We start from the raw sequence: 19,470 nt of genomic DNA on the forward strand, positions 1-19,470 counted from the left end.
CTTATGTCGATCTCTTTTGTCTATTGCGAATGTTCCACTGTGGCAAAAGCCATAACTCACTCCGTGCACCAACGCAAGGCAAATTTGAATATCGAAAGAAATTTGCTTAATTACAAACTGGGTTAATTTAGATTAAAAATGTAAACACTAATGAGTTGCACAAAATGTCTAAAGTCTGTGTCATGCGAAACGTCAAAATAAAAATATAAAAAAAAAAATTAAATAAACAAGCCATGGCAATAATGAACAGTCAAATGAAACTTCACTACTCGCAGCAGAGGAGTTGGATCCTACGCAAATGCTCCTCCGTATATGTGTAAAAGCGCACCAAATGCAAATGACGCAAAAGGGAGTGTACCAGAGTGCGAGTCAGCTAATTAAAGAAAAAAAAAGGCAGCAGTGGTTGGCCATAGAAATGCCTCCAGATGCTGCTTACAAGCCTGTGTTACCTTAAACAAGTGCGTGGGCTGCTGCAACAAACACACACAACTGCCTAGGGCGAGCGGAGTGTTGTTGCCTCGAGCCAAGCAGTCGCATGAAATTTCAGTTGCAAATCAAATAAAACAGTTATAACTGATGTCAAGTGTGTAAGTGTGTGTGAGCATATATTTGAAATTATACGAGACAACTGCTTTTTAGTTTCAATTGTTTGGTGTAAAATACGGTCTGGCTGCAGTGAATTGCTGGAATTGTGCACGAAATTGCGAAAGAGAAGTACATACTTAATGATCGACAAACAGTCGGCACTCGAAAGAAAGCAAGAAAGCGCCCCAATCCATCGAAGTGTTGCTACTTGTTTCAACAACTGGAGATATTAGTGGTGCGGTTTGATTTGCTAGGAGTGCCAGATGCCTGGAGGTTGTTATTCTGTGGACACACACTTTTTATGTGTTTTTACAACAAGTAGGTTTTAGGGTTACACAAATAAAAGCAAATGATTCGATAAAAAGTCGAAAATACTCGATAAGTTTTGGCAATAGCAGTTTAGCATAATTTTACATTCAGTCTTATGATTTAACAGGAGTGGCCCACTAAAAGTTAACACACAGTTTATTTAAGGCATTTATTACATACTTGTATATTAATATAATATATAAATCGGAAATATTTAATTGAAGTCGTAAATTTTCAAGAAGTAAATTTTTGCACCTTTTGAAAGTAAACACTGACCTCTAATTAACAGCTATTTATTAAAAATGGGAAATTATTGCTTTTTGCGAACGCGGACTACTTTCCTAATGGCTGCAAACTGACTCTGCATCGGATTCTGCTGAATTGGAAAAGAAACCAAACAGCAGATATTAGCCATCGTTTGTGCGCGCAGCATAAATCTGTCAAAATTTGACATATGCGCTGTCAAATGTCAGCCAAAGCCAAAGCACATGCAAATATCCATGAAATTTTAATACAACATACACACCCTTAAGTGTTCGCATAATGAAATGTATGTAACGTATGTAAGTACACTTCAATAGCGGCGCTCAATTGTAACGCCAATTGTCTTTTACCGCTAACAATGGGTAAGTCACTTTTGCTTAGAGTTTCACATTTTTTTCGCGCTTTCGTTATTATTTGCATCGATTGTTCGCTTTTGCTTTGTACACGCGATAATTGTACTCGCAAGTGTGTGTCTATTGGGGACGCCAAGCATAACTACGAACACACTCAGAGCGATCGATTAGCCGCTAGCTCGAATGACCGTTAAATTTTGAAAAGTGTATATATGGTGAATGACCCTTTGATGTCTCTGCGCTTTTAATCAAAAATGAATGAATGCCTGTTGGGCGATAGCAATCACTGACACACTGCCCGCACCATTCACTGTTTCCAACACTAGATGTTCTGCTTTTCGTGTTAGAAGAACTTTCCTAAGAAAAAACGCTATAAACCTATAGCCGGCAGCGCTGGATAACTGGAACCAACCTGCAGCCCACAGTCGCTCCTCAGCTTTTTAAGCGTTTACCGATTTGCTTACCTTTGCTTTCATTCTTATCGAGCAGGCCGACAAATGTTTTTATTCGATTTGTTTTTCCAATATTTCTCTTAATTGTTTGCATACTTCAGCTTTTCTCCAAAGTCCACAACTTTTATTAAACAATTTAACTTTGACTTTGTGCCAGCCTTTTATATTGTTCGTATATGTTTGTCTTCGGCTTCCCTCAAGCGATTTCAAAGTAGTTCAAACTGGGCTGGCAAGCGACCATCTGCGGGTAATCAACACATTTGAGAATTTCCACTATTAACCGTTCGAACTGAATGGGTGTGACGTTGTTCTTAATTGTTGGCATATTGATGAATGTGTAGACGCAGGAAAATGCAAATTCCAATCACACGTAGTAACAAAAAAGAAGCAACGTTGCATTGAACCCACTCGTTTAACCCTAATGTGAGCATTAGCTATTTTATATGTGTTGCCTTAGCTCAGACAATTTGTTACCGTTTTATATCATTAGCTTCAATTATTATTGTATTTAAACAAAAAATTATATGAACTAATTTCTACTCTCTCCTCTTTTTCAGATTATAACCAGCATAAAAGGTAAGATGTTGTGATTTTCACATAACTTTAAGAAAAGTTGCACTAAGGTTTTCAAAAAAAAACAATACTTTTATCAATCTTAAAATGTTGGAAAATTATTTTTATTTAAGTATACAGGTTTCGAATTAATTTCTGTTATTTTCTTAATTTATGCGGATTGACTAAAAAAAAAATTGTTTTCACTTCTAAAATTTTATCAATTCGGTTTACATGAAGAGGTTAAATGGAACAGTCCGGATCAAATTTGATCAGATATTATATACATAGCATAACACTAAAATTAGCAAAATCGGTTCAGCCGTGCTCGATTTTCAGCGAGACAAACGAACAGCTATTCATTTATACCAAATATACATATAAAGTTATCATAAGACCTCTCTTTTGATATGTACTGAAACTACCTATTCTATTGCACATGTGAACATAAAAAAATCGCCCAGATTTCACCTTTGTAATTATAATGTGTTCTCAAAAGCATATAAATATGTAAATGAACATATCTTTCAACCACAAATCTTATATATAAAAATAATACCGCCTCCACTTAAAATCTCACCCGACTGCATATCTGCATATTAAATAGCTAAATATGAACGAAAAAAAGAAGAATGAAATAGTTGTGCTTATTACGACAGCGCTCGCTCTATGCAAATGATGTTTATTGTTGACATTAAGTTGCAAGTAAATCATGACTAACGCCGCGAATATTACACAAACAGCCAAAGAACGGTGACAAGAAAACGAAAACGAAACCAAGGACAGCTTTTTAGGGTAAACTTTGCATACAATTATACCTTAATATGCAACAACAAAAACATATAGTTCACATAAACAACAACAAAGCATTATAGCTGTGTTGCCTGCATGTAAAAAAGAAATCTTGAAAATCTTGACATTACATCGCATTCAAAGTGGAACTGGAAGTCCTGTTATTCTGGGTCAAGCTACAATAACAGCAATTGCTGACGCTGAAACTGCTGGTTAAGCGCATGCGAAACGCACACAATATGACCACATGATAACGACAAGAATTGATGTTGATGGAAGACCAGTGGTCGATCAAAGGCGTCGGTAGGAAAAGTGCGGAGTTGTAGAATGATTTATCGAAGTATTTAAGGCGGGAAAATATCAATTTTAAATTCAAATTTCTGTGCAGGCTTTTAGATTTTTTGTTCACTTAGAGATTTATGTAAAACTAACCCAAAGTCCCAAAGCTTTACTCAATCAGAATAAGATATGTATATGTATGTAGGTAAGCAGAGAAAAATTCAAACAGGGCGCACTGTTCTTCCAACAAATGATTTTTATTGCACATGTCGTATACTCCCAGCAGGTCCACAGACACACAGATGTATATTAGTGTACTCGTTTAGTCAGCATATCGTTAAGTGCAATTAATTTCATTATTATCCAGGAAATTTTTTTTCTCTTTCTGTGTGTGTGAGTGCATTTGAATCTGTGTATTGCATACAGATTCGCACTTCTCACTCGACGACTCTCGGTCATATTCAAATTGTGTCAATTCAGCATTTAACTCTTGCGCATTTAACCCACTAACAACATATGGCACACACGCGCATTAATAGCCGAGCAACTAGTTCAGCCGACCGCCACAAACAAAACGGAAAACATTAAGTCAGTCGGACACTGCAACACATTCCGTCCGTCAAACGGCAATTTATCTATTTATCGCGCGGCAAATCAGTCTGGTGATTTGGTTGAACGAACTAGTTTCATTTGTTGAGCGCATTTAATGATTGTTGGTGTATGTAGCTGTTGTTATTGGTGCTGTTCACGCGCGTTGTTCGTTCGTTGAGTTGGTCCGCTTTTCTGTTTGTCCGACCAAAAGTCGATAGAAAAATATTGCTGGCAACAACAACTAAAAATTTTAATTCACTCTTTTCACTCCTTTTTCATTTTCTAATCCATCAGTCAACGCACAGCGAACACAAATAATTCAAATTAGACATATTAATTAGCGAGCGAAGTGCGGAGTTGAAGCGCGACTTGTTGTTGTTGATGCAATTTTGTGTTTTGGATCTTTCGTCAACTTGACTTTTGATTAAAATTCGACCATTTGAGGCCGCGGCGTACAAGACGCAGCCGCCGGCGTCCAAGTTTAATGACACTCTGTGGCACACTTGCTCACACATACATGCACACTAACACTTTTTTGAGACTGCTTCAATCTCGCCTAACCCATAATTTTTCGCTTTTGTCGTTTGCGGCCATTTTCTCTATGACTTCAGCCGCGTTGCATGCAACGACAGTGCAACCAACATATATTATACTGTTGCATATTTATTTTGTTGCTGTTAAGTATATATGTGATATATATTTCTGTGTAGAGCTGCTTGAAGACATACATATTATATTACGCACCAATGTGCCCTTGTATGTGTGCTCAAGTCGGCGGTGAGGTTGGCCAATTTTCTTGGACATTTGTCGTTAGGAAATATTGTCTGCTCGCTATTTCCAATCTCAATTCTTGTTATTTTTAGATCAATTCCTTGGAGCGGCTGCATATACCAACACATATAAGGAAAAATTATAGTGCTTTGTTTGAGGTTAATGTCATTCGAGGCCTGGGGACACTATTTTACTTTTCTTTATGATGGACACAGGAAGCTTTGATTTGTATTAATATCTAGTGTACGGCACTATATAAATACACACACTTTCAAGTGTTGTGGTATTTAATGCTTTGTGGCAGAGAGCTAAACTCATTAGGTATCTTGAAGCATTCGAGAAACTAGGTCTGTGGAACTGTTGCAGCTTTGTGGTGCAAAACCAAAATTTTCCAATTGTTTGATACTTCTTTTACATGTTGGGAAAGAGGGGCAGTAAAAACAAGTGTTTATATGTAAACCTATTGAGTCGAGTCCTTCGCCACTTAGTGTTTATAAGTCTCAGTCTCTCTTCTTTAGATATTCTCCAATTTTTAGCGTATCTTTGGTACCTGTTCACTCGATGTCCCTCCATATGTCAACAATACTCACGCTAAATTAAATAAGTATTTCAATATATCTTTGGAGTCGGGACGAATTCTCTGCGTTGCGTAGTGGGAGAAACGGCTGATTTAGCTCCGATTAATTCAAATTTCAACTTTTATCTTGGAACCATAATCGCTTCATAACCGATTACTCATATACCCGATAGGACAAAAACAGTTTTCGATTCGCTTCTCTCTGAATATTCGCATAACTGTAAGGCTTTTACACAGCATATGTTCTATCAGCTGCTGCCAACCGTTCTTTCGCCAATTTTGCTAGCGAACTCGAATTCGCATGAAATTTTATCGGCTTTCCGTTATCAGTTCTGACATTGAATTGATTTGATCCCACGCCACGACGATGTCACTCTTCATACAGAATTACTCACGCTTGATTTAACCTTTCAATATATCTTCAGTTTAATTAAACTTCCTCCACGCGTTGATTACATAAAAAGAAAATTATAATATCTTTAAAAAATATTTAATTCAATAAAAACTAAGTCACATATTAAGCATCTAATAGACTTTCATTAGTTCATTGTGGTGAAAATTATATCATCAAGGCATAAATGCTAAAATAGTAGCTACGAACACCTTGGTTAGGGGATTTCAATATTATTTATAATTCTGTCTTCTTTTGTCTTTCGCATACAATTCTTTTTTACTACACAAAAACCCTAGACCGCACCAACTGAAATGTGTCGGAGGCGAGCTCACAAGCGAGAAGAACATCTTGAAGACTACAACTGAACACGCTCAGCCCGCAACGCACTCCGCCCTGCAGCCACACATCTTGAACTTGCCTAGAATATGTACTGCAGGCATCGCGAATGGATTTCTTACATGACTTGATAATTTACAAGTCACGTGAATGAAATTGAATCAAAATGCGCATAAATTGCAAAAGACACAGCACACACGCACATACACATGCACATGGTACGTCACCGCGTTAAAGCGTTAATACAATGAGATTGAGAAGGCCGACAACTGCGCTCGTCGGACAGAGTTGTTACAGCCGGGAAGAAGCCCTCGAGCAGGCTGATGCGCTTTCCAAGTCTACTCGGTCGCCAGTCAACTGAAGATACTCCATGCGTCGCGTGCTGCAGCGTATTTAATATTAATGAGTTGCAATGCGTTTGCGGTTGAAGCAGACGCAAGAAAAGCATTTGCGGATTTGAGTATGTATGTGTATATGTATGTGTCCCAGCAGGCATATCTGCACACGCACCTGGGCGGAGAAGCATTTAGTCACACACAAGTGGAAACTGAAAAGCTGCAACGTTGCAACGCTTAGCTCACAACGGGCATAGCAGAGCACAGCGCAGATCAAAAGCAAGGCATAATGGTGGCGTAGATACACGAGCAAGAAAAATGCAACGCGTGCAAACATACATATGCATAAGCGCTTAAGGAGCGCGGTTGCCGGCAGGAAACGAGGCAAGGATGTGTCTACAAGGTTTCTTCTGCCTTGCAACGAGTCGCGCTGACGCGCCGTTGGGTGCAGTTTACTGCTATGAGAACACTTACACAATAAAAATATAACAAATAATATAAATATGTGTATGTTATTATTAGGGTTGTGTGCATATACCCTTCCCGAAATCGAAGACGGCAGTTTCGACCAAGACTTAGCTCAACGGCGCCGAATTTCGTAATCCTTACTTCTTTAGTATTTTTACCTGGTCTCACCTCGCTTTACGCATCGACTCAACGAGTAATGTACAATATTTGCTTTCGTGGTAGATGAAGACGGTATAAACAATAGCAAACACTAAAAAACGAAAAGAGAAAATAGGAAGCAAAGTGTAAACAAGCCACAAGTAGCAACCGCCCGAATTAGTTGCGCTTGAACGGATTAAAGTCTAATCCGTCCGCTTCCACTAGCTCGGTCGGAATCGAAAAAAATGTGCTCAAGGAGTAAGAAGGATATGCTGTTGCGTTGAGTTGTGTTTTGGCCAAACGGTATTCGAGGAGTGTACCAGTGCTGCTGAGTAATCTATTACAGCAGTTGACGCTAAGCTGTGGCTTTGCTCGTTTACGATGTTTACACCTAAAAGCTGGTCACGGATTAGTAGGATTAGTGTGAGGAGCGATTAGCAGTAATTGTTCCGTCACCAGTGATTCACCATTAATAACCGACTAACTAAGCTTGACATTTCACATATTTCTCATTAGAGAGCGTTATGCGATTTTATACGTACACTTATGCTTCATTATTTATTTGTTACAGTATAACGTCTTAAATGCGAACTACGACTTATTGAGGTAATCAAAATCGTATGCCAGAGCTCTTCTGCATTTACTACATAATTCACCAAGGTAGTGAAACTTGTAAGTGACAGATTCTTAGTCTACATGTTAGGAATGCAAATAGTCTCCACTTAAAGCATTTCAAGCTTTATACTGCTATTAAGGTTTGCAACGGCACTCAGTTGTATTGAAGTTCAGTAAACCATAATACCTCAAAAAAGTTGAAGTTCGACACTAATTTAACCGAATTTTTGACAGACTGACTTGATATGGATAATACCGAATTTCAAAACTTCAAACAAAATACAGTTGAGTTGGAAACCGTAATAGGGGCTTTAATCGAAAGTAAATGTAACAGAAATTATTTACGTAAACAACACAATAATTAGTGTTACATTCGATTTATCTCATCACATAGGACACTTTTTTGCTCATTTCACCACTCATCATTTTCCTCCACAAAGTAGACAAGTCGATCGTGTTCTTCTATGTTTAGTATAATATTAGCTCAGTTTTCACTGGCCACAATAAATCACTACGTGCTAATATAAACAAATTTCTTTAAAAATTCACTTTTGTTTTCATTCGTTCGCCTTGCGGTCGTAAAGGTGACCGCGTTCACTTTCGAAAAATTAGCACCGACACTTTGACATGCTGACACCCAAACCTGAGTTGGGCAACGGCCACAACAGCCATAAAACAACAAGAACAAAGAGAAAAATGGCAAGCGCAATCAAGCAATGCGAGCGAGAAAAGACATTCGCACTTCACACAAATATGCCAGGCAGCGCGGCGCGACAAACAATGGGCCTGCGTTAGCTACGCAGATAAACACGCTTCAAAAATCGCCTTAATCATGAAAAATGCAGGGAGAAGAGATTTTTCACTGACTTTTGCTGTCACACTTTATTTGGTTTCCGCTTATTATTGCATGCCTTAGCTTGGTAATAATAAAAATGCAATCGCCTGACAGCTCGGCTGCCTGTGACTGAGCGCCTCGTTGCGGTTATACAAAGCAGCCGGGCCACGCGGCGGGCGCAACGCAATTGGACAGACCAATTTATATTGAGATATGTATATTTATATATATTTACATATTTCGTAAGCATATCGGCGGCGACGCGTCATAAAATTGTCAGATAAAAATGTGAACTTTTCGCATTTTATTTCTGCTCTTATATTACTTTTATGCGACTGGCGCAGCGCCGCGAACAAAGCGCGGCGAAGGAAGAAAGCAACAAATTTCCGACTTCGGACAGCCAAATGCAGGAAAAGTGATAAATTTGGCCGCTCTGCTGCTGCCGCGGATATTGCGAGCCAGCCGCCATCGAGGTGTGAAGCGCTGATGATGGTGACGGTTGCCGTCGCGGCGCGTCGCTTATACAGTTGCTGTTACGCGACGCGTTGCCGATTGCGGCAATCAGTGCGATTGTTGGAAGCAAAGGTATGTGAGTTGGCAGCTGTGGTACCGTTGCACTAATGCAAGAAGGAATTATGTCATGAGTGACCCAAATACGAGAATACGGCAAATGAGCCGAACGGCGGTGACACAGTGACAGCGGCAATAAAAGCGCCAAATGCCGTGTGCGGTCTGGACACACGCCAGCTGGTAAAGAATGATGCGGAGAACGAACTTACGGCTAAAATGAGTGAAATTGGCACAAAAACAGAAAGAGAAAAAATCATGAAATATAAAGGCCGTAAAAGTAAGAAAGTGAATTAGTGAACACACTTTTTGTTTTAAAGCAATCGTGTCACGAAGGGCTCAGCCACTAAGCCAAATATATGACAAGTGCTGGCAGCCCACGAGAATCCGAGAAAAAGTGAAATTTTCGTGCACGACACTTTCATTGCTCGCCATACATGTACTCACATAAGAACACACACATTGCACACATGTAGTTAAGCATAGATAGATATATGTGTGTGGGTTGGTGGCAATTAAGTGAATGAGTCAGTTGAGGCAGTGTGACAGCAAAAAGCAGTCGTAAATACGCTTATTAGCCTCGATTGTGTGGCCGAAATGCCAGTCGACATGTGTAAAACTGAAACCGAAACTGATTTTTCAACTTCTGTCATTTCACCGGATCTTCATGTTTGCATGTTCAGCGGAAAACGGTAATTTCTTTGTAAATGTTACTTTCGTTGGAATAAAGTTTTTAAGCTGTCCGAAGAATAAAACAACCTGAATTATGAAATTTACAGCAACTTAATTTCTGGGCTTCTCCAAGCCAACCTTACATTTCCGAGAACTTTCAGACTGTCTGTGCTACAAAGTCGTCTTCAACTACTAATGAGGAGCATAAATATCCCACTCTACGCAGGCATTTTTAAATACCGGTCACAGAATGGCATTTCTACAAAAACAAAACCCCCCACAACATGCAGGTAGTGAAGAAAAGCCTGTCTTTGTTGTTCCATCGAATTGTAATTTTTTGCATGCAAACGTTTGCGAGTTCGTAACAACTGCAATTAAGTCAAAAGTAAAAGATACAGCATTGATCGGAAATCTTGTGCAGCTCATCTGAAGACAATGTTAGAGGTTAAATCTCTGTTTGCTTCGACACATCAAACTCGTTCGCTAAAATTTGAATATTTTCCCGCAAATGCTGTTAAATTGTATGAAAAGTCGGAGTAAGCTTATCTAGGGGACGATATTGAAATTGGCTACAAAAGTTTTACCATAATATTTTAATCCAGCCCACCACACACTGCAAAGTAATTTGACCACTTTTTCTAAAACTCGCTTGCAGTCGCTTTGCGTGAAAAGTCAACATCTAAATTTGCGATTAAAATATTATTCAAAAAATTTCTTAAGGCTAATCGAAAGCAAGGCTGGAGTGTATGGTACATAATATTTCAATCCATCTATTTCGCATACATAAACACAAACCGCTCAGCGCTGCTTCCAGGTAGCCAAAAGCCCAGCATGTTGCCTGTATTTTATGCTACTTTACAAACATTCCACAGCGTTTTCATTTTTCTTTTTGTTGTTTTTGTTATCGACCGCTGTGCGAGAAGTCAATACTCGTAATTTGCAACCCACTTTGACTTGCAACAAATTGCGGAAATTGCTAAACGAAATGGAAAACATTTCCATTACAGTGGCACTGCCACAAATAAATTCATATGTTGTTGCAGCAGCGATGAAATCCAACAGCAACAACAGTATGATCAATAGTCGTAAATACAACAAACGGTGACAGCCGTTATGCGTTGTCCAGCTTGCGGTTGCCTTACGGTAAAATCAGTTGAATTTTGTGGTCCGTTTTTTATATCAACAATGACAGGCGTTGGCTGCTACTGACGACGCAAAGCCCGCAGAGGTACTTGCCGCAAAATCAGTACCGAGATAAATGTGGTTGCGTGTGTGTGTGTGTGTGTTTGCTCGAATTTGCCAACTAAACGCACAGTTGCCGACACATAAACTTCAAGCTACATTTCTCATTTGTGCTGCACCCATTGGCGATATGGTGGCAACAATGTTGTCTTATAACGGGTGTTCTTTAACTAGTTTAGAACAATTATTGCAAATAAAACACATAAAAATCAATTAAACAGGCATATTGATTTTCGGGCATACGTCCACCGCGACTGCGTCTTGGTTGTGAGGACCACCCTACAAGCCTAATTTGGCTTCCAACTGGTCAGCAGCGGTGAGCTTATCATCGTAGACTATTATCATGAGGAGATTAGGGTTAGGGTAGGCAGCACAATAAGATGAGTTGTTTCAATACTAGCTGATTTATGGAAAGCCGTAAAGCATTTCCACTACGAAAGGCTTATAAAAGATACTAATACTCATACTTTAGGTACTTTCATTATACTTGTATAGAAGGAAACTTCGGAAACGCTATACATATATATACTATAATATATAAAAGAACAGCGCCACGAGCTAAGTCGATTTAGCTACGTCCGTCTGTCCGTTTGTCTATATACGCGAACTAGTCCCTCAGTTTTTGAGTTATCGATCCAAAATTTTGCATAAGAAGAAGATGCTCATATATCGGAACCGCCTATATCGGTTCACTATAGGATAATTAATGACATAATTTCATCTCTGCTGTGAAAATTGTGAATTAATATAACATAATATATAACTCCTGAAACCCTTAGCCTCACTTTTAGTTTCATACGTTCATACAGACGCTTTACTAATTCAACACCATAACCTTTATTAATATCAGTTAGATACATTTTTTAAAGGGTTTTCAAATACAGTGGGTACAACACGATTTATATTCATACACAAGAAAGGACCTTAACAAGCCCATTTTTAAAATTATGAACCTATAAATGATATCTCATGCCAGCACTCGGTTTCGCGTGAGCCCCAAGTACCGTTAAACGCGATTCGGCGACATTTTTATGACTTTCTCCTACGTAAGGACAACAAACACAAAGATCAAGCATAACTTTGCAAGTATTTGTTTGTTTTTGCGTATGTGTGTTTAAGTAACAACTATAATAAAGCAAAGTCAATAGGATGGAGCGCCACTTCTCAAGAGACAATAAATATTAGCAGTTAATGTAAGCAAACATTAAATGCTTCACGCTATAACAAGCTCTACCGATTAGACATTTATGCGTGTGTGTGTTTATGTAGCACTTGTTTGTTCGTATAAATTTGTACATTGCATGCAAATGAACTCTAATGAGCTTACAAGCAAATGTTAGTCAAAGAAACACACTTCACAAAATTTGCATACATTTGTATGTGTGTGAATGTGTGGAAGGAAGTCTGCTCATTTGGTGAGTCGCAATAGGATGTCTCTGATGGTTGTGCGTGCCTACGACTGTCAAATGCCGAATGTTGAAGGACATCACAAGCGGCACATGTGAACACGCTTTGACTCCGAAATGCTATCGCTCATGTGATATCACTTTGAAAAATATAACAGAAACTATTGAACCAAAACCACTGAACTCAAGGTTTTGTAGAGGTAGAGGATACTTTAAGCGTCACCTGATTTTCATACTCAGTGAGTATATTTAATTTTACCAATATATGAAGTGTGTCTCTCAATTGACACGTGTCGTGTAATTTTTTTGAGTGGTTTGAGTATGTGAGCGCTACTACTAAATGACGATGATCAAAACTCATGAAAGTTGCAAAAGTCAAGTATGTTAACTGTTTTTACAAGTAAGCTGTATAAAATCGAGTTCTTGCAACGAATTCGTACGCTCAATACATGTATTCAACACAATTAACGCATTGATGTAGTTCCAAGCTTCGTCGATGAATAGGGGCAGAGTCATATCCCAAAGTTTTTGGGAATTGGTAGTAGCGTTAGTATAAGTAAAATATGTCCGGCTTAATACTATGAAGATGTCAATATTTATACCGAAAGTTGAAACCGTTGAAAATTTGTATCTTTAGATTGCTAATCTTACTCCTCCTTTTGCTTGGTATATAAATCAATTCCGCAACCGATATATGAAAGGCACTCCTTAAATATTCTGGAATAAAACTGCTCCATCGCATGTTGAAATAGTGGGCAAGGTAGTCGCGTTTCTCCCCACAGGGTTTCGTTGCGGCACGAAGTTTGTACGAGTGGCCGCATTGCGTGTGGAATTTGTGGAATGCGAACGCTATTAAAAGAACATATTATTTGGTTTTGGAGAAGAGGTGTGTGTTCATAAATAATTAGTTGCCATGTGCTTTTGCTTTGCAATTAAGCAAATAAATGCTTGAGGAATCCCTTTGGAAAACCAAAAATCGTGTTTAATTTTAATTATGGTAGACTTTTTGAGCAAGCGGTTGTGTAAGTTATTTGTCGCGCTTGATATGCCGAACCTACGAGTCTTAAAAAGGGTGTGCTCTAAAATTTTTTACGCACTTTGTTGCGGGACTTGCGTGATTCATCCAGCGTCTCCTTATGGAGTTTTTTTTTAATTTAAGGTAATTTGCTGGCACACAAATGCGAAACACTTTGCTTGATTAAAACGCCAACATGTTCACAATAACAATAAAGAAAAAGTATAAAAAACATGCTGTGGTAATAACATTTTTAAATGCATTTACTTTACAGTCTTAAAAATACCTCAATGTGGTTGCACAATCATTCAATAAAGCATTTGCACTTAAATATTTATCATTGTTAATATTTTCCTCATACAAAACCAGCACGTGAAACTGTGAAACCCTGAATATTGTTTATGAATTTGCTCACTGGTCGAAGCAGAATGGAATGACCAATGCAGTTAACCGTTTAAGGCAATCGTTAACAAATTGTGAGTCGGCAGCGCGCCCGCCAAAGGACAACAAATTAAAAACTCCAGCAAATAGCAGAATTGCAATTCATAAATGAAATCGAAATCCCTAAGTTGGCGTTGAGTAATCGCTTGAATCGCTCGAATCGCTGGCACCGATGAAATCATACGAGTTGATTGCTGGCTTGCGCGCCCAGGTGTGCGGCGTTATGCTCTTGCAGCTTTTATGCAACCGAAAATGTACATGCCACCATACACACAATCATACAACCAACATTCGCACGTGCATACTTGATTGCTTCTATGCGCACTTATGTAAGTGAATACATACGCGCTGCATATACTCGTGTGACAACGTGCCACATGGTCACTCGTCGCCAGCGGCATTGTTTACCTACATTTGTAATCGAATACGGTTATTGTTATTGCTATTATTGTTCAGCGCATTGATATTGCGCACTTTTTGTTTACAATTGCAATCGCTTGTGGCACACGTTGCGCCTGACATTGTCGAAGGTGGCGCACAGCCCCAACAGCCGTTGTGTCACAATGTCCGCGGCATAGAAAACATTTGTGCACATGTGTGTGTGTGTGGGTGTGCGTTTGCAGCCAGCAGCATGACTCAGGTTCAAGTTGGTGTCGCAAATATCTCGAAAACTCGCTTGCAACAAGGTTTTTTTTGGTTTTTTAATTTATTCATTAAATGTTTTGTCTTAAGCTCGGTGGCTATGCACATTAATAAAAAAAATTGTGTAGTTAAAAATTAGTCTCCAGTGAACTAGTTCCTTATGCAGCTCAACTGGTTTGCTGCTTTACTAATTGTCTTTAAATGAAAGCACTTATTGTACTTGGTGGTCAGAATAAATTACTTTAAACAAACTAACATAATGTATTGTACACTAGCGTATTACTTGCACATTATTCCAGCAACTTTTTTGGTGAATCTGTAGCAACTGAGCCCAGCATAACTAGTGCTAGAAACGACTACTTTGTATTTTCCATTGCAAAACTCTGGCATTTTTATACACATCTACTGTTATAAATACATCCCAATATGTACAATATATCAATAAAAAAAACTTATGTCATCGCTTTGGCTTTTGTCAACGTTTTCAAATTTTATGTGTTTAAGGTGTGTGCGATTTCTTAGAAGAACCCAACATATTGATATATTGTTGCAAGTGGCCAAATATTGGATTTTATTGAAATTTGTTTATGAGAATGTAATCCAAATATACTCAGGGTCGTATTATTAGATTTTATTCGAAAAGAAAAATTGGGTGAATAGAATATAGAAGTTTTGTGGTGTCATGTTGAAAACAATTTTTCTCGTTTTTTCGTATGAAAAATTGATCTGAATATATCCTGAGAATAGAGATTGCAGTGATAACAATTTTTTTTGTTCTCGTACTGTGTTTTGCTCTGCCTATTATCTCTTATTATAAGCTATGACGCTCACTTTGATCGTTATATTCCGCCCCACTGCACTGAGTTTTCAGAGAAGTGTTGCCCAAACATCATTTGTATGTTGTAGCATTTGTGCATCTGAAACTATATTTACAGTTCCACACTTGTATTATCATTCGCAGTTACATAATATGGCAATATTAGAATAATTGTTATTACGCTTTATGTTATGAGTGGCCATCGCTGTCATTACGCATAATTACTCATTCCATAATGAGCAAAGCACTTTGAGAATTAGTACCATCGGTCGAAGCAATGGGTGCACATAATGTTATAACACCAAAGCACGCACGCAGTGTAGCAACCAAAGTGGTGGTGATGGTGGTGGTGGTCAACAGTTGTTGCTATAATGAAGAGCATCACAAGCGTTGCTGACATGCCGTAGGTATGTGTGTTTTTTAATAAACTCCGAAGAGTTTGGCGCCAACATAATGACACTAGGCGCTTATAAACACATACATATATTATTATATACATATACGGTATACATACAAAATATAAATATGTATAAATATAAATTTACTCCAAAAGCATAATAATTGCTTGTTCTTGTTGTAATTTTTAAGTTTTAATAACATTAAGTATTCCACGCATTTATATACAAATTGCTTTGTATATTTGTGTGCGTGTGTACGTGTGTATGTGGCAACTAGGTTAATGTCACGCAATCGGTTAGTCGGTGTCACTTTGGTGTCACCTAACCTGTAAGCAGGCAAAATATCTCAAACTTACAACAACATTTTGCCTCTACACACAAACATACAGCAAACAGTTAGGCTTTGTATGACTATTAATATGATTACAACAAATTATATTTAACGGCGCTTTCTGATAAATTTAATTTAATTTTGGCAATTGATGCGTTCACCGGGCTGTAAAATGCAAAGATAGCATTGCTTCACACGTACATGTGTGTATGTATGTGTGTGAGCTGAGCTGCTTTTCTGCACTACTTTAATTGCGTTAACGCACTGATACATGCGCACATTTATACCTACTGACCTAAAAAGCCATCTGTGAGTTTCCAACAAATTTCCCACTAAACGCTTCAGAAAATAGCGGCGAAGGCAAAAGTTCAAATGATAATGCTAAAATAATGACAGTAATGAAATTTAATTGACCCACCTTGACAACTGCTGCTTATTAGTTGAATTTCCATGTGTACTAATTTTTAAAAGCACTTAATTTGTAATATTATTAACGGAATTTAGGTTACAAGAAACTGAAACCTCACTTGAAGCTACAGCACTCAATTAATTTGTTATTGTTCTTGTTTATATTGGCAAAGTAAACATTATTGTCCTAAAATAACACATCAGTTCCTAAAACGTCGTGTCTAAATTAAAGTCGTTGAGGAAAATTGCTCCGAAATGGCTGGACCGATCGACTTGAAATTTTTGGGAAGCCGACATTTTGTGAAAATAAAATTTTGGCTGCAGTAATAATATTTTTTTTTTGTTTCAATATTTGAGATAAGCAGAAAAATATTCCTCTACGCCAAACACCTTTTTTCGGTGGTCCACCCACGGAATCAAGAACATAAATGCACATAATTTTTATCTAAAATTCACAAAAAAATATTTTTTCTGACTTAAAAGCAGTTATAACTTAATATAAAATATAAATCTTAAAATAAAAAACAGAGGACCATTTTAGAGGAAACAAGATGAAGGCTGTTGACAACATGCGATTTACTAATAGCACCCTTAGCAACATTTTGGAAAACGTGATTTTCGTTGTTATACAAATTTTGAAATTCCCAATTTCTCTTAGGTGTTTATTCTAAATAGTTCATTTCAGTTTTAGCAATGCGTCAATTAAAATAGAAATAATTATTTCGACAAAAAATATTCTTGATGGTTACCAAAAATAGCTTCTTACTAGCACACGATGTAAACTCTTTTTTTAAAGTATATTAAGTAACATCAAAGTCACGTCAAGATTTGCGAAAGAATATGCGAACTTCTGTCATGCCAACCACTGCTTCCTGTTGCGTTCTTAATTCGTATTCCATTTGCTTTTGTTTTCGGAACCATATGAATATTCTTCTAACGTTAGATGACTCAATCAAGCATTGACCTTGAGCGTGTCTGTCATTAATCTTCAAGAAAAGCTATAAAGAAACCAAAAAGACAATAAATTTCAGAAAAAAGAGAAAATTGGCTTACCAAGAGTGAACATCAAAATATGACTAATCGTTTGAAGACATTCTGATTCTGGTACCCCCAAACTTAAATGCTTACGCATGGAAGCGGTGTACAACAATTGCAAGCTCATTTTCTAATTCACAACGCAGAACTTTTTTGTCTTTACAACTAACATTAATATTTGGTAAGCGAAATTGGCGCGTATTAGCTTTTTCGTCCACATTTTAAGAATGATTCGCTTCCCTTCACCTCCTCCCCCCGGTGTGCGCTCGCGTAATCATGCGAGAAGTATGTAAGTATGCGCATGCGTGGCTTGGACTGGCTGTCAAGAACAACTTGATTCGTTTTACAAGGTAAACGTAAGCAATTTGTGAAAGAAAAAACATGAGCGTGTTATTTTATTTATAGTTCTCGCCAACTAAGTATAATCACGTTAATTAAATTTTATAATTTTAATTTTCAGATGCCATAAGAAGTTAGCATTTAGATAGTCTTTATTTTCAGCTCTATTAACAAATGTATATTTTTTTTATTTTATTTATTATTTTTTTTATTTTATTTATATTCAAATGTTGCATAATTATAAAAATGAATAAGTAAAAACGTATAGGCACGAATTTATATAATATGTACGAGTATGTAACCGATGTGGGTGCTTTCCAAGCGTAGACTTTCTTCTTTTCCCAAATTCATACTGACCTCTGTTAACTGGTAAAAATATATTATATGGCGATGGTAATATAATTATGGATCACCAGAAAAAGTTCATTAAAAAAAAATTAATTAAACTCCAGGCCTACTCAGATACCCCAGAAACAAGCATGAATGACTTCTTTGTGTCGTGTTTTTATAAAAGTTTTCTTTCGTTACATCACATAACAGTTCAGCCAACCATTAACGCAGAGAGTATTAATAAAATATTTTAACCAGACAAGATGTTTATCGGAACTTTGTTGTCGAGGAAAAATGTCTCAATTCAGGTCACAATAAATCACAAATTTACAACACAAAAGAGACAAAAATTCACTCAACGCTCCCAAATCTCAAAACATACGTACATATATGCTCACATAAACAGATACCGTATAACAGTGGTCTACGCTCCAACAACAATGCTTCAGTAAGCTTTTACATTTGCTTGCGAAATCCATCAAACCCTTTGACACTTTTAGGGTAACATAGAAGTGAATTCCGCTGCAATTCAATTGGGCGAAATTCTTTCAATGAATTTGTATGTGCGTCCGAAGCTGTAGCCGTCGCCGATACAATCAATCAAATGCACCAAACAGCGGCGATAAATCATAAAAATTCGAATTGACGTTTTCCAGTAAAAGACGAGAAATCGGAAACAAATTGCGTTAATCTTATTAGCAATCAACCGGTCCGTCACTCACCGCGTCAATCAGGCAGATAAAAGCCGCAGTGACGCACAGCAAACATAAGGGGCGTGCACCATGTAGCGCGACAGCGCAATGGGGAGACAAAGCAAATCAATTTCGTAAACCACAATTGCGATGGTGGTCGATATCAACTCTGGTGTTTTTCAACAAAGCTGTTGCTGCCACTGATTATAAGCAAAAACAGCTGCTGCGGCGACAAAAGACGCGACGGGCAGCATGCCGCCTGCAACAATCAATATGCCAGCGCATAGAAATAAGCATTGCGAGCCTTACGTAAGTGCAACTAGATGCAGATACGTATATAAAATGCTGCCTGCGCCATTTAAAGGTGTGTCAAATGGTGCAAATGATTGCGAGAGAAACTGTATGTCAAGCGCCATTAATTGTACTTATGCTCGCTTATATGTAGGGGTATTTGTATATATACAAGTACGAATGTGGTGTATGTGTAAT

The 19,470-nt window shown here is 37.8% G+C and overlaps 1 protein-coding gene and 1 long non-coding RNA gene across 2 annotated transcripts in view; both read left to right on the plus strand.

The window, feature by feature from the left end:
• Nucleotides 1-19,470, plus strand: part of sano (serrano) — a 150,272-nt gene that overhangs the window by 81,281 nt on the left and 49,521 nt on the right. Inside the window, exon 4 of the mRNA XM_036367665.2 lies at nucleotides 2,521-2,539. The gene's annotated coding sequence lies outside the window, so the exon portion shown is untranslated. The remainder of the gene's footprint in view (nucleotides 1-2,520; nucleotides 2,540-19,470) is intronic.
• Nucleotides 201-1,117, plus strand: LOC138857187 (uncharacterized). The gene is made up of 2 exons (XR_011396212.1): nucleotides 201-587; nucleotides 640-1,117. It is a non-coding gene; the product is annotated as an uncharacterized lncRNA (long non-coding RNA).

This window comes from Bactrocera oleae, chromosome 4, assembly GCF_042242935.1.
Source record: "Bactrocera oleae isolate idBacOlea1 chromosome 4, idBacOlea1, whole genome shotgun sequence".
NCBI classification, from domain to species: domain Eukaryota; kingdom Metazoa; phylum Arthropoda; class Insecta; order Diptera; family Tephritidae; genus Bactrocera; species Bactrocera oleae.